Source organism: Octopus sinensis, linkage group LG11 (genome assembly GCF_006345805.1).
Source record: "Octopus sinensis linkage group LG11, ASM634580v1, whole genome shotgun sequence".
NCBI lineage: Eukaryota > Metazoa > Mollusca > Cephalopoda > Octopoda > Octopodidae > Octopus > Octopus sinensis.
Window position 1 is genome coordinate 25,980,682 of NC_043007.1, and position 17,098 is coordinate 25,997,779.

At 34.1% G+C, this 17,098-nt stretch overlaps 1 protein-coding gene across 3 annotated transcripts in view; it reads left to right on the forward strand.

The window, feature by feature from the left end:
* The first annotated feature begins 1,696 nt into the window (after nt 1-1,696).
* Nucleotides 1,697-17,098, forward strand: part of LOC115217153 (poly [ADP-ribose] polymerase tankyrase) — a 216,965-nt gene continuing 201,563 nt past the window's right edge. For all 3 annotated transcript variants that reach the window (XM_029786768.2, XM_029786769.2, XM_036507261.1), the window contains exon 1: nt 1,697-1,810. The gene's annotated coding sequence lies outside the window, so the exon portion shown is untranslated. The remainder of the gene's footprint in view (nt 1,811-17,098) is intronic.

A 17,098-nucleotide genomic window follows, 5' to 3' on the forward strand; every position in this document is an offset into this window, starting at 1 on the left:
ATATAGTTATTTCCCTTACAAATCCGAGCAACGCCGGGCGATACTGCTATAATTTATAAAATCGGGTAAAACATCGAATACAAGGACTTGAAATATTTAGTTATGTCCCTTTACGGTCTGCTAAGATTGAGATTATTATTCATCATTTGTGGGTGCGATTTAAGCCAAACATTCTTTTGCCTCTATCCCATAAAACGTGTGACCCTTGTGCTAATATCAGAAACATGGCAAGTGCTTGTTTTATGCAAATTCTCCAGACAGGAAGACAGAAGGGTTTAAACGTATGTTGGAGAGTCACGTGATAATGTTTTGGCTGTTCCAACAACCTGTCTGTCATGCACAAAAAAAAAACAAAAAACAATTATGAACAATGACAGATCGTATATAAAGCACGCTGAATGAAGGCTATTTGATATCTATATCTATGCATCTCTCTATCTATATATATATACGCGTACAAATATACACGCATACAAATATACACGCATGTGTGCATGTTTCTGCATGCCTGTTGGTATATTATGTATGTATATGTGTTGCGTGTATGTAAATATATATGTATATGTGTGTGTATAAATACAGAGACGTATATATATATATATATATATATACAAATTTATACATATACACATATATATATATATATATACATACATATATGCAAATGCACACACATACATACATATATACATATACGCATATGCACACACACATACATGCATACATTCATACATACATATACGCATACGCACACACATACATACATACATGAAACACCATAATTCAGCACTTAAAGTAAAGCATGGAAATGATTGGATAAAAATAACACAACAAACAACCCAAAATTCTATTATGTGTTATTGCTGAAATATTGAAATTCTTTAAAAACTAAAATATAGACAGAACCGATGCTAAAATATATGATTGAATTTTGTTACGTAAAGTGTTAGAAAATATTTAAATTTTATATTGTTTTTGGTGGGAATCTATAATTTATTTAAGATGTACAAAAATATGTAAAAGTGATAAATTGATGCCAAAATTATATGACTGAAATTTGTTACGATAAAATAAAAGAAAGAAAATATGTAAAAATATCTTGTGTTTTTTATATTTTTATTTCTTTATAGGAATTAAAGAGAAAGATCGATATCAAAAATATGCTTGGATTTTGTTAAGAAAAGCGTGTGCAGAAAAATATTTCATATTTTTAACATTACTTTTGGAGGGAAAGTAAGGATGATATATTTTTTTTATTGATTTATTATTTATTTATTTATTTATTATTTTTTTTTTTTTGGTGGGGTTAATTAATTTATTAATTATTAGCGAGAAGATCGTAAGTCCGCAGTGAATAGTGTAAGATCTTCTTCAACAGCGCATTACAACATGGCCAGCATGTGTTGAGTTTTACGTTGCCGGCTTGCCGAGCGAGAATATTTTTATTTTTTGAAAAAAAAAAAAAAAATTTCTAAGAGAGGTGAAGAAGAAGAAAAAAAAAAAAAACATATTTGTTTAAACTTTAAGGAAAAAAAAAAAAAATCTAAGAAGAAATTACATATAGGCAAAAAAAAAAAAAATTTTTTTTTGGTTGTAAAAAAAATATCACAGAACCAATTAAGCAATAATTAAACAACAACATCCTTCGTCGTATTATTATTATTATTATTATTATTATTAAACCACATAACAACAACAACATAATAATATACAAATCAACCAGTAAATATATATATATATATATTTATATTTATATAAATATATATATATATTTTGCTACTTTACCACGGGAACGGGACCTACTTAAAAGGTAAGAAGATCTTATATCGATATTATAAACCTTGAAATCTTTGGCTTTGCAAAAACCTTTTCAAGACCAGATTAATTACAGAGTCGCAATTATAATATAAATGTAAAAAAATATATCCTAGAATTAATGTATTACAGCTTTGTTTAAATAAGACAGTTCGTGTGTGTGTGTGTGTATATATATATATATCCTAGAATTATATATATATCTATATATATGTGTATATATATATATATATATATATATATATATATATATCCTAGAATTATATATTTATATATATATATATATATCCTAGAATTATATATATAGATATCCTAGAATTATATATATGCATATATATATATCCTAGAATATATATATGCATATATATATATCCTAGAATTATATATATGCATATATATATATCCTAGAATTATATTTAATTATATATATAATATATATATATATATATATATTCCTAGAATTATATATATATATATATATATCTATATATATGTGTATATATATATATACCCTAGAATTATATATATATATATATATATATATCCTAGAATTATTCAAACCAGAAATCGTTATGGATAATAATAATAATAATAATAAACTGTCTTTTTTTCTTAATTAAAATCATGTAAATATATAAATAAAGACAAAACAAAATAATTAACACAAACATCAGATCAAGCTTATTATTTCCCATATTTTACTATAGTTTTTGACCATACGGTTGTGGCCATGCTGGAGCAACCGCCATGATGTTTGTGTTGATCTTGGCTGTTTATTGTCTGTCAAAGGTTTTTTTAAGCCAAAAATTTCGAACACGATTTCATTATTTGTTTTGTTAAATGTATAAAATAGATTGGAGATTGTAAAAGAAATACTTCAAATGTATATTTTTCAATCAATTATCAGACCTAAAATGCTTTTTTTCCCCCCCTTGTTCTCCTTTGATTATTTGTTTACTCCCCATTATATCCTTCCCTGGTCAAGATGAAGCAGACGATGAATGGATTTAACGGTATTCCAACCATGACGACCACTTTTCCCCCCCAATTCGTTTCCTAGACGTATCCTACATTATCCAATATGTCTAATTGCTATATATTTTATTCAAAAACTAGGATGTATTTTAAGAGATTCGACTGCTATTTTGAAGCAGATAAAGTGTTCGCAGAATGAATTTCCCCACCCTTATTTGGCTTATGTTGTTGATGATGATGATAATTATTGTTGATGTTTACTCCCAGATCAGCCTGATCCAGTAGAGCTATGATCAAAGGCAATCCAACCACGACTACCCCGTCTTTTTCCCTCAAACATGATAATATCTCAGACTAATCTTATCCAATATGTCTCGAACATTTAAAAAAAAAAACCTCCAAAAAATTCACACATCGGGGTGTGTGTGAATTGAGGTTAAAAATTTCGGTACTATTTCTAGCAAGTCAAACGATGAGGTTCGATGTGTCTTCATTATTGAATTGTGTACGTTTTTGTTTTACGATTGGAAGCCAAATGTTGAATCCGTCTCTCTGCCAACACACAACATGACGGATGACCGGCTTCTTCTGGCGGACATTTTATTTAACCACCACAGGGATATAACATGTCTATCTATCCCTACATTCTATATTTGTATATATATATATATATTTTGCCCAGTCTTATATATATATATACACATGCGTGTGTTTGAATATTTACCCTAACCTATGTATATGTTCGTATCTACCTACCTACATATATATATATATGTATATATATATATATATACACACGCTTTTGTGTATAATATATACGTATGTATGTATATATATATACACGCACACATTTTTGTGTATAATATATATGTATATTTACCCTAGCCTATGTATATGTTCGTATCTACCTACCTACATATATATATATATATATATGTATATATATATATATATACACACACACGCTTTTGTGTATAATATATACGTATGTATGTATATATATACACGCACACATTTTTGTGTATAATATATATATATTTATGCATATTAATATCCTTTAATATATATCTTTCATTTGTCAGTCATTAGACTGTGGCCATGCTGGGGCACTCACATACGTGCATATATATATATATATATCTATATACATATTAATATCCTTGAATATATATATATATATTTATATATATATGTATGTAGTGCATGTGTGTATGTATATGATTTCTATAGTTTTATGATGGTAATGATCATAATCATTTATTTGCCACAAGGACGGCAAATGGAGAGACATTACAAGGACAGATTACATGTCTCCATTTCATTTGTTAATTATGTGGGGGTTTCCTCTTAACAACTTTTTCAAATAATTTTTTAATTATTATTTCTATAATGATGGTAATTGTCGATTTTTTTTTTTTTTATAAAGATAAACATACAAATCTCAAATCGACGGAGAAGAGGTATATATATATAGTAGTGATAATAATTGATTTTGAAATCAATCCTCGTCCATGTCTTGTCTGCTTTTATATATTTTATCCTCCTCCTCTTCCCGGAAGAATATACTTCCCGCCTTGCTCAAACCTGCTTTTTCATCTACCCGGGGTAGCTGGTGGTAGTAGTAGGATCGTTGAAATCGAGTACCAAGTCAAGATATTGAGGTCGGGTTTTATTGAAATACACTTCCCCGCCTATAAGATATATGTGTGACCTTGTGCTTTTATCAGATATGATTATTTCCGGGGTCGATAAAATAAAATCGAGTACTTGAGGGTCCATATAATTGACTAACTACTTCCTGTAAATTTCGAGCTTTGTACCTCTTTTAGAAACTCTTAGCCTCGAACAAGATTACTTTACAATATTTCTTACGGTTCTTTACGTTCTTAGTTCAATCCCCACCAAAGTCAGCTTTGTCTTTTATATCTTTCCTGGATCGTTAGAATAAATAGCATACCAGTCTAGATTTGGAGACTATTCTCCTCCTCCAGAATTTCAAGGCCTTTGTGGTTATGTTAGAAACAGTAAACCAAGGCAAGTGAACTGGCAGAATCGCGAATGTGTTGGAGAAAAATACCTTGCGGTATTTTTTGTGGCTCTTTCACGGTTCTGAGTTCAAATCCAGGCGAGGTCAACTTTCTCTCTCCTCCGGAATCGATAAAATAATACCAGCCAAACTACTGGGAGGGAGGGAACGATGGTGTCAAAGAAGCCCCTCCCTCTTTAAATGCTGGCCTTGTGTCAAAATTTAACTTCTGCCGACTCTTATTACGCTGTAAGTTCAAATGCCGCCGAGGTCAGCTATCCCTGTCATCCACTCGGGGGGTTGATAAAATAATATACCGGTCAAGTTTTGGGATTCGATGTGGTTACCCCTGCGCCCCGCCTTAAAATTGCTGGCCCTGTGCCGAAATTTGAAACATTATTATTAAGGCGGCAAAGCTGGCAGAATCGTTAGCACGCCGGAGAAAGTGCTTAGCGGCATTTCGTCCGTATTTACGTTCTGAGTTTTAAATTCTGCCCCCAGGTTGATTTTTGCCTTTCATCCTTTCGGTTCGGGGTCAGTAAAATAAGTACCAGTTGAGTATTAGGATCAATGTTAATCGACTGGGCCCCGCTCCCTCGAACTTGTTGGCTTTGTACGAAAATTTCGAAGCCATTATTATTATTATTGCGCCAATGTTTTGAGTTCGAATTTTGTTGTGTGATCATTTCTTCCACTGGTCGATAAAATAAAGTACCAAAGTACTGACGTTGGATTCAATACTCCCATAAAAAAAAGGCATTTATAGATTATTCAGTGTTGTGGTTTGGTTGAAAATACCTTGCACTATTTATTTACGGTACTTGACGCCGAGGTCGACTTTGCCTTTCATCCTTTCGGGGTCGATAAATTAAGTACCAGTTACGCACTGGGGTCGATGTAATCGACTTAATACCTATGTCTGTCCTTGTTTGTCCCCTCTGTGTTTAGCCCCTTGTGGGTAATAAAGAAATAGGTACTTGACGTTCTGATTTCAAGTTCCGCCCCATAGCACCCTTGTCTTTCACCTTTCCATAATTCAATAAACTAAGTCAAGAAGCAACTGGAGGCATAATATAATCGACTGGCTTCCTGTTAAAGATTTGAGGCCATGTACCTATATCTTTGTAATTTCAATTAAGAAATCTGAGGGTGGTGGAGGTGGTGATGAAAATCAGCTTTTGTGTTACTTGTTGATGATCATTGAAATAATCTATGAAAATGTATCTTTATATGCGAATCTATGTTTTACTAGACTCTTAATTCGCAAAGTTTACGATGTAAATAATTTAATAAAAGGTTATATATATATATATATATGTATATATGTGTGTGTATATATAGTATATATATATAAATGTGTATATATATATATATGTATATATATATGTGTATATATATATGTATGTATATATATATATATGTATATATGCATGTGTATGTATATATATATGTATATATGCATGTGTATATATATATATATATATGCATGCATGTGTGTATATATGCATGTGTGTATATATATATGCATGTGTATATATATATATGTATATGCACATGTATATATATATATATATACGTATAGTTGCATGGGGGCAGGAATCTGTAGTTATGCTTATATATCTATATGCATATGCATGTATATATGGATATTTATATATATAAATATGTATATGTGTGCATATATATATATATTTTTTTTTTTTTTTTTTTTCATTGTTATTAAGGTATCTGGGAGAATCGTTAGCATGCCGGGCGAAATGTTTAGCGGTATTTCGTCTGTCGCTACATTCTGAGTTCAAATTCCACCGAGGTCGACTTTGTTTTTCATTCTTTCGCAATCGATAAATTAAGTACCAGTTGAGCACTGGGTCCGATTGTAATCGACCAACCCCTCTCCCCCAAATTTCAGATCTTGTGCCTATAGTAGAAAAGAAAACAAGTTTGATTTTCGGCCCCATGCAACTTTAAAGCTTCGTCGGCTTCTTACTGAACCCTAAACTCGTCGGGCTCAGGTTTTCTGTAAGAAGCGTACGAAACCTTTTTATTTACATGGGACCGAATCAACTATTTTAAATAATAATAATATATGTAATTCCTTGTAAACTTGTTCAGTGCCTCTTTCCATTGCTCACTCACCCCCCTGTCTATATATGATTCTACCAAAATACCGTGTAAGTAGCTGTTTTCTTTGTTTTACTCTGTTCCTATAGCATCATCTATACATGTAATATCATGTCTAATATATATGTAATGTGTGTATTCGTATCCGTTAAAGCCCACACTCATAACATCACATCTATTTTTAACATCATATCCTTTCCATAAAATCTATATATATCATCATAGATATTTTCATTTTATACAATATATATACAACATCACATCTAACATCTACTCAGTCGTAAGTGGCTGGAGCACTCTACAGACACGTGGACCCACTTCTTAACGTAATTTCTAAGGTAGATTTCGCTTTGACACTTGTGTGTTAAGGCTCTACTTTTTGAATTGCTGCTTAATCCACCTGTTATTCATTCAAATCTCCGTCTACCCCGAATTGGATCGATTTAAAGGTATTGAAAATAACAGTTGCTCAAGATCCCACATTGTGGGGTCAAACCCAAGACCCTGTGATTTTGCAAAGCGAAATTCTTAACCAGTCAGTTTGCAGGCTACACTGTGTGTGTAAGTTGTATTTATTTGTGTACTGTTGTAAATAGATATAACCAAACGTTCTTGTCTCTGTTTCGAAATATTTGCGTAATTACGAAAAAAAAAAAATTCAAATTCGTGAATATGTAAAAAAAAAAAAATGTAATGGAAACTTTTCTTCAATGCCTTGTTGATTTTGTCATTTTATTTTCATTGCCGGATTAAGTTCTTGTAGATAAAGTGTCCATCTGTTGTTATCCCTGTTCAAATCCCGCCAAAATCATCTTAGCCCGTGATGTTTCCTTCGTAGACAGAGGAAATTCCTTTCAAGTATTTGAGAATCGATCGATTTAAATCGATTGTATTCTCTCTAAATATGTAGTCTAACGCTACTGTCAGAAGCAGGGTTTGTAGATTGTTCAAAGAGCGCCGGTCAAAAAAAGCCTTGCAGTATTCAGTTACGAACCCTGAAGTTACGAGTTCAAATCACAATGAAGTCAACAAATGATTTCTAGCATTGAACATGTTTCAACTTGTTTCCCGCCATGGTTCAAGTTTTTTTTTTTTAAATCCTCCCGAGGGTCGATAAAATATAATTGCAATTGAATTTTATTCGGCCTATTTCATTGATGATATCCTTCCCACTCTAAAACGACCTCAATACATAACTGGTATTTTACAGCACCAGTTTGAGGTCAAAGTTGCTTTTTATCCGCCCCGGAATCGATGAAATAAAAACAAACAAACAAAACAATCTCAGTTAAATATTGATTTCAAATGGCACAAGACCTGCAAGGTCGGGGGTGGAGTGGGGGGCAAGTCCATTATATCGACCCCCTGAACGCAAAGTCGATCTCGGAGGAATTTGAACTCAGAACGTAGCGGCATTTCTCCCGGAGTGCTTAACGATTCTGTCAGCTCGCCGCCTTGTAAACAATTAAATATTGATTGATAATCAATTTTATCCAGTTCACGTCCTCATTCATTACAATTTCTGCTTTGTGTCAAATTAAGAAATTATTTTTCATACATAAACTATTTCGTCTTTTTGTTGTTGATGTTCCTCCACCCCATTTCTGATTGAGTATGATCAAAGTCATTCAGACTGTGTCCATAATTGTTTTCTCTTTCTTTAGACATAGAATATCCAAGACTACACGTGTCCTTTTTTTTATGATGATAAGTAGTCATTAGAAGGGGAATTTGGCTGCTATTTCCAGCAGACCTATTGACTGAGCTAGCTTCCAAAGCAGCAGTAGTTGTAGTAGTTGAGATTACATTGTCCAAAATGTGTCAGTCTTCATTTGAAGTTGTTATTTGAATGAATTTGAATGATATTGGCTGCTGTTTCTAGCAGATATTGCAACCACATTCAGGTTCCACTGTGACAACCCTGTGGTAATAAGTAGATTTTGCAGACCGTTAGAAACATGATTGAATTTAGTCGTTTTTTTCTTCCGGAGCAGCACAAAAGCTGTTATCCTGAACTGTTGATGTCATGTTCACAGTAGCTTAATTCCTTTTAGTTGTTGTTGTTGATGATAATGCTAAGCTCCCAATTCATCCTGATCGAACAGGTTTATCATTCTATCATTCCAAGCGTGACCATTCTTTTTTATGGATTGATTTGAGGGGGAGATTTGGCTGCTATTTCTAATAAGGCCAAATAAGCACACTAAATTTTTGTCACCGGTTAGTATTAGTAGTTACTGTCTAGTCCACAGGTCAGCTCTGATCAAGCAGACACGTATGAACGAAATTCCAGCCGTGACAATCCCGTTTATTTTCTTTGTTTTTTTTTTTCAGACATAGTGTTTATAAGACCACATTAATCCTTTTCTTTAAAAAAGGCCAGGTGTAACCAATCAGACCTATGAAAGGCGGTCTGGCCGTGACAGTCCTGTTTTGTTTTCCATTTTCATGCTTTGTGTGTTTAGGACTACATCCTTCTTTTTTATACTTAAAGAGGGTTTTGACTGCTATTTCTTTGTTGGCTCGTAGATTACCTCTTTTATAGATTACTTTCCACAAGCTAAAACTACTTTTCCTTGTCGATCTAGCTTTTACCTCATCACATATTGGGGATCTTCGATTGATTTTTCTGAGTGACTGACTGACTGTCTGTGTGTGGAGATAAATATATCGAACGATGATTGTGTCATGGTGGTCGATGTCAAGAGTGGCTGGTGGTATCGTATTTGTTTATTGGTGATGCAGGAATTGCTTGGTATATATTATATAGCACGTCTTATCGACCCGAGATTACCCAATCAGTCAGTCAGCCAGCAAACCAACCAACCAACCGACCAGCTCTGCCGGCCGGCCAGCCTGCCAGCCAGCCAACCATCATCTACATCTCGAGTAAATACAGCAAAACCTATCACCATCTCTTAACGCAGCTGGAGAAAAACACTCTTTGGTAATGGTTTCCTCGTTGTGATGTGATTATATAGCATCTCATTGTATCACGCCTCTCCCCTGCAACTATATTATCTTAAACCCCCCCCCCCAAAAAAAAACCTTAAAAAAGCGACAGGATTCTAAAATACACGTACGTACACACGCACGCACATGTACATTGTAAACAAATGAGATTTCAGCTTTCAAAAGCTATTTTCTTTTCTTTCTTCCCCCTTTTTTTTTCTTGTAAGGGACGGTTGATTCTATGTAAGAGTGGGAGATATATATTTAAATGGAAAAATTTGAATATTTTTATGGAGTGATTTGAGGGAAGATTTGGCTGCTATTTCATGTATCATGTAATCAGGTTTTATTTTTTTTTTTCTGAACAATTTGTAGCTAATTTAGTTTTCAGTTATTTGGATGGAGTGATTTGAGGGAAGATTTGGCTGCTATTTCATGTATCATGTAATCAGGTTTTATTTATTTTTTCTGAACAATTGTAGCTAATTTAGTTTTCAATTATTTGGATGGAATACGTGTATGGAGTGATTTGAGGGAAGATTTGGCTGCTATTTCATGTATCATGTATTCAGGTTCTGATTTATTTATTTTTTTCTGAACAATTGTAGCTAATTTAGTTTTCAATTATTGGATGGAATACGTGTATGGAGTGATTTGAGGGAAGATTTGGCTGCTATTTCATGTATCATGTATTCAGGTTCTGATTTATTTATTTTTTTCTGAACAATTGTAGCTAATTTAGTTTTCAATTATTGGATGGAATACGTGTATGGAGTGATTTGAGGGAAGATTTGGGTGCTATTTCATGTATCATGTAATCAGGTTTTATTTATTTTTTTCTGAACTATTGTAGCTAATTTAGTTTTCAATTATTGGATGGAGTACGTGTATGTAGTACTTTCCTTGTATTTGTTTTTAAAGGTTCTCGATAAGAATAAGGCGGTAAATCTTAAGGATTAACCTACAGTTGTTACATAGACACACGTTTGTATGTATGTATGTATGCATGCATGTGTGTGTGTATATAAAAAAGTATATGCCTCAGTTTGTATGTATGTATGTAACGATGGCTTAGCTAGCCGAAACTTCGAAATCACTGCCACTGATATACTTTGTTTAAGAGTAATACATTTGTACTATACAAAAGTATAAAGATTAATATAAAATTGTTATAATTGAACATAAAAACAAACATTAATATATACACACACACACACATATATATATATATATATCTATATATATGTGGGTGTGTGTGTGTGTATGTATGTATATATATGTGTGTGTACAAGGTGCTGAAGGTTCACTTCACAACCACGAATTTTTTGGGTCCACTTTATACGCCTTGGATTAGCACCTATTTGCCTTGAGCTGACCGGGAGTAAAACTTGGTATGCAGAGAGAGATTGTACCAAAAGCCATCGTATACATATGTCTGTGTAAATATATGTGTATACATTTGTCTTTGCCCGTGTTCACGTAGGTACCTGTTGGGCAGCAGTAACTTTTGTTCTCATCATCATCATCATCCAGTGTTTTAAATCCAGGTTTTGTCCCCATTAACGGGGGGTGGCTGGATCTACTTCAATGCCATAGCAACTGATGTACGCAGGTGCTGCCCACCCCAACGTTTGGGCTGGCTGGTACCCATATTCTCCTTTGCTATCATGAGGCTTTTTTGGAGCAGGATTTTCTATGGGGAGCATGCCCTTGCTTACCCCCCAACCTCAGTTTCTAGACATGAGTGGTTCCGAGACCAATGTCCCTACCATGATTTTTAAGAAATGTGATGGAAAACTAGCTCAGGAAGGCAGGGACTCTACTCTCTGAGATCCCTTTGGCCCCCCCCCCACTGTGTTTTCGTTCTGTAAAAAAAACAAGCACAAAAAAAAAAAGATTGCTTCCATATTATTGCTGTTTGATGTACAAATTCCAGTGGAATGAAAAGTACCTTTGAAAAACAAAAGGCTTGGTGACCTGATTCACACCTTCAAGAAGTCTTATCCAACCCAGGCTCATTTGGAGAAAGCTGATATAAAAAAAAAATAATGGTATCAAATTTTGGCACAAGGATAGCAATTCCAGGGAAGAGGATAAGTTGATTATATCAACCTTAATGTTCAACTGTTACTTATTTTATTGAAGAAGCCCAAAAGGATAAACTCAGAACATAAAGATAGACTAGATGTTGCTAAATATTTTTTCCATCTTTCTTATGATTCTGCCAATTCGCTGCCTTAAAACTAACGATGAGATATCCTCACAGCATTCTTACATAAATTGGATGGGTCGTCGTGGTTAATTCATTTCTTAGTTGGAGTTACTGCTCTCCTAGATGGGCCAGAAGGCCATATTTTATTTGTATATTCAAGTTTTGGCATAGTTTCAATAACCAAATGTTCTTTCTAACACCAACCACTTAACTGGATGTGGTGAATGCATTTTCTGCTGGAACCTACACTAAGGAGGTTGTCATGTTCTTAGCCAGACTAATGGAGTTTTCTTGACTCTACACTGTAGCTGCTCATATGCCAACAGCTTTAAAGTGTACTGCTATGTTTTATTGTGACATTAGCATTAGTGAGATTACTTTGTGCTCTGTAAAGTTAAGAGTCCTTACTATTTATTCCATGATGCCTTTGTAGCATGACCGAGATGGTGGATTTGAGAGCAGTGACAGAAGGACTAGACTGTGTATGTGAAGGAACCAAGAGTTTGATGGGAAAAACAGATTAAGAGGGTGGTAGATGTGGGGAGTAATGGTTGAATGACAGTGCTGGCAGGAGGGACGAGAAAGGGAGATGGCAATGGCAGAGAAGTATGTATGTATATATGTACGTACATACACACATATAGGCACAGATTCTTTTATTCATTTACTTGTTTCAGTCATTGGACTGCGGCCATGCTGGCGTGCTGCTTTAATAATGCATACACATATATAAATATACATATGTACAGACACACACACATGTACATGTGTGTATATATATAATACACACACATACACACATGAGGGGGTGCTGAAAAGTTCCTGGCTTTAAGGGTATTGGAGGACCAATCTTCTGAGCTCTTTTACAGGGCTTAGAAAAACTGAAGGCCTGCTACCATAAGTGTGTGAATCTGAGAGAGGAATATTTTGAATAAAATCGATCAACTGACCCTGTATTTTCTTTTACCCAAAACCAGGAACTTTTCAGAACCCCTCATATATATATATATACATATATATATATATATGTGTGTGTGTGTGTATATATATATATATAGGTCTGTGTGTATATCAGGAGAGACTTTTTGAGGCATGTTTTCTACAGCTGGATGCTCTTCCTGTCGTGCCCTCAAATGCAAAGGCAACAAAGATCTCCAGTTATTCTTTCCAGGAAATTGGGTGCTCCTTTTTTGTGCAGTGATACAAGGTTGGTTATGTCTGGTAGAGTTTTAAATCAAGGAACATCTTGTGACTTATTTTATTTTCTGTTTTGTGAAGATTTATTCAGATTTCTGTTTTAATCATCAGAAATAATGATTCTGTAGGAAAAAAAAAAAATCTTTCTGAGAATTTCAATACTTTTCATGTTTTGCGTCCTATCTTTTCTACTTAGAATATGTAACTTACAGTTATGTTTCAGTTCAGAAGTTTTACAAATTACTTTTTTACAGTTATGTGTCTTTCACATAGACATAGGAGTTTACAGTCAGAAACAACGAAAACAAAATGAAGGTTTACTGTTAAGGTGGAACAAACACGTGGGATTGAAAAAAAAAATGCCAAAATTTTTTTAAGAATTTATCTTAGCATTACATACTGTCATATGTAATGTTTATTCACATTGTTTTGAATTAATCCTGCATTATCTTGTAGCATCGAGATTTCAATGATGTTTGTTTATTTTGAGAATGACATTGTAGGGCAGGTGTGAGAAGCCAGATCTGGTTGGTTTGAACATAAAACAGGTAGAATATTTGGGCTCTATATGACCTGTTTAAAACAGATGTCATAAGAAATTTTCTAAAAAGACAAAAAAATGTTGTGTACAGTAATATTTATTTTGAAACTTTGTCTAGTGTTCATCAAGAATCATTGTTTTAACCCTTTCATTATCGTATTTATTTTGAGATGCTGTGTTTTTATCAATCAATTTTAAATGTAACCAAGAATTTAGTAAAATAACTTAGTTATCATTAAGCTAGAGTTAGGAACATAAATTGTGACTAAGTTTTGGTGGAAGATTTTAATTCAACACTTATGAAAACAATCATTTGTACTACAGAACCAGAGGCAGTTTCAGCTGGTTTGGTATTGAAAGGGTTAAGTCAACTGCCCTGAGATGCTAACATTTATCCTTTTAGTTCTTTTTATCCCAGCTAATGCCTTGTATTTCAACAAGTTAATATGTAACCTTTATTTAAGATGGTAGAATGTGATTTCTAAGAAATTTGGTTACTCTCCTCAGCAAGTTAACTGACCATGTGTTGGCTGCCTGTTGAACATAATTGTCTGCCACAAAACTAGTCTCATTTTTTTCTCTCCTCTCTCCTTTTCTCCTTGTTTTATATGTTCTGTTTCAGATCTTTAGAATAGGTGGTTGAACTAACAGGTGAGTTAGTTCACATCAGCAAAGCTAAATAATGATTTTTGACTTAGTTAGGGAGACTGGTTTTTCAGTTACATATATACATTTTGACATCATAGATACATTATTACAAGATATATATGTATATATTGTGTATGCTTTATAGAAAAATTGTGTATATGCATTGTATGTATATATTGTATATACACAATGCATATTAAGTGCAGGCATGCCTGCATGATTAAGAGATGTGCTTCACAAGCAAGCAGTTTTGAATTGGATCCCATTATATACAATTGTGGGCAAGTACTTTCTACTCTAGTTTCAAAGTGATAAATGTCTTGAGGATGAAATTTGGTAAATGGAAACTGTATGAAACCCTGTCATTGTTCTTACATCCTCTTTTCCATACTTACATTGACCAGATGAGAATATGTCTGGAGCAGAGTTTTCTATGGCCAGCTGCTCTTCCTGATACCAACTTCCTTCTGTTTTCAAGCAAAGAAATACCCCCACCTCCTTATCTGTTGGACAGTGAACAGCTTGGACATGGCTACATGGAGACAATGCTGTTTGAACAGGCCCTTTCTTTACAAAGATCGTGTGACATGTCAAGAAGCCCAAGCATGCTTTTGCATTGGACTACAAGTAAACAGCACTGACTGTTTGAACAGTGATGCTTTTGTGTACAACCAGCAAACAGGTTGAGGGAAAATATGAACTCACTCATATACACATGCACTTATAATGGACTTCTCAAAGTTTCTGTTCATCACTTTCAGTTACAAGGTATTGGACAACTTGCAACTGTAGTAACCGATGCCAACCAACAAGTTCCTAGTGGTTGGATTGAACCTGTAGCCACATGGTTCCAATGCAAACTTCTTAACTACACAGATGTGTATATGTGTGTATTATCACCGTTTAACGTCCACTGTGTGTGTGTGTATGTGCATATGTATATGTATATATAGGTGTATGTGGGTTTGCTAGGGAGGACGAGTTTTTCAAGAACATCATATTACTAGTGATCTTGTTCCTTATTCCTCTCTTCTGTCAGGTTCAGGATCTTGAGGTCAGCCTTCACCACTTCATCTCATGTTTTCCTGGGTCTCTCTCTTCCGCTAGTTCCAGCCATATTAAGTGATCAACACACACACACACACACATACACACACACGCACATTTGTTTGTAATCATTTAGATTCAGCTCAGTTCTGAAAGAGTGACCTACAATTAAAACTCTAGAGTGTGCTTTGAGCGAAATATGCCCATTTATATGTGACTATGCAGAAAACCATGCAGTCTCCCATTGGCTTGATGTTTTTTTTTTCTTTTTTGTTTTATAAGATGTTTTGGGTCAAAATGTTTTGCTAAGAACCTCTTGGCAGTTTCTCACAGAAGGTGAAGGTAGTTCAAGGCATTATGTAGGTGTGAATAGGAATTACAACTAGGTCAACATGTTTTCCCAATATTGGTATGGCTTTTATGTCTAGACACAAGCAACCTTTATGATGGAAGCCTGCCTCTACGCACAACAAGGCAATCACATTTGTATCTTATGTCTATCGATTTGTTTCACCATCTTATCCAGAATCTGTCTGTCAGTCTGGCATTTCATGTTTATCAATATGGTTATCTGCTTGTCTATCTGTCAGCTTATCTGTCTGTATGTCTATCTATCTATCTATCTATCTTGGTGTCTGGCTATCCAGCTACATATCTAAACATCTCTTTCTCTTAGCAAAAATGGAAATAACACATTCCTTTGAAATCTTTTGTTAAAGCTAGTGGTGGTAGATTGATGGTTTGCCATTTAAAAACAACACACTATTATATATTCATTTCTTTTACAATACATATTATTATTGTTTGTCTGTGTTTGTGAAGCACTTTCATTCTTGTACAACATGTTGGCATTATGGAACATGTATCATCATCATCATCATCGTTTAACGTCCGCTTTCCATGCTAGCATGGGTTGGACGGTTCAACTGGGGTCTGGCAAGCCCGAAGGCTGCACCAGGCCAGTCAGATCTGGCAGTGTTTCTACACTGTATGTATGTGTGTATTCATTTTTTTCTATGTATTGGTTGTAGCCATGCTGTCACACACTACTTTTAATTTATTTAGTCAATCATACTGGCAAACTTTTGGATTTATTTCAGTCTGGTGCATATTTTATTGGTCTTTATTTGTCAGATTGCTCAGTTATGGAACATAAAAGGAGGACATCAACAATACTTGTTTTTACACTCCTGTAAAAAGCATTATCTATCTATCTATATTTTTAATACACACACACACACAACTTGAAGGCCATATTAGAACATAATTGCCCGAGGTATTCAAGCACCCAACTATGGGATTTGAAAGCAAACTTCTTAACCATACGACCATACATTTGCCTGAGTGTATATGTATTTCAACACATCCACACTCTCTCCCATGTATGCATATAATATACATATTCTTTCTACACTGTTTTCACCATTATTGTCTTGTCACGTGCCTCACTTTACCCAGGAGGAGGTGATTGCACTCTGTGGAAACTCTAGAGTAACAGCCCCACCCCACATATATAAATGCATACATACGTATATATATATGTATGCGTGTGTGTGTGCGTGTA